Source organism: Gopherus evgoodei, chromosome 3 (genome assembly GCF_007399415.2).
Source record: "Gopherus evgoodei ecotype Sinaloan lineage chromosome 3, rGopEvg1_v1.p, whole genome shotgun sequence".
Taxonomy (NCBI): Eukaryota; Metazoa; Chordata; order Testudines; family Testudinidae; genus Gopherus; species Gopherus evgoodei.
The window spans coordinates 54,464,201-54,464,535 of NC_044324.1; positions in this window are offsets into that span (position 1 = coordinate 54,464,201).

A 335-nucleotide genomic window follows, 5' to 3' on the forward strand; every position below is an offset into this window, starting at 1 on the left:
CATCAATAAACCAGTGACTGCAGAGGGAAAGGTAGTTAAAAACAACCATGACCCCAGACCCGAATATACTTGAACATCAGGAGGATTGATTCTGTATCCAAAATGTGTCTCATGCCCATTTTGCCAAGGACTACCTATTCTGCCTGTTTTTCTCTGGAATTATAATGTGCTCTGCCTTGCAGTTAGGGTGTTCTAGGATTTCCCTGAACTGCAACATGCTACCTAAATGGCTCATGAGAACACGGTAGGCTACCAGAAAGAGACAGTGTAGGGAACCCTGATCTGTATAATCAAAGCCCAGCAGTCAGAAAATAAATTGCACTCAGACAACAAGA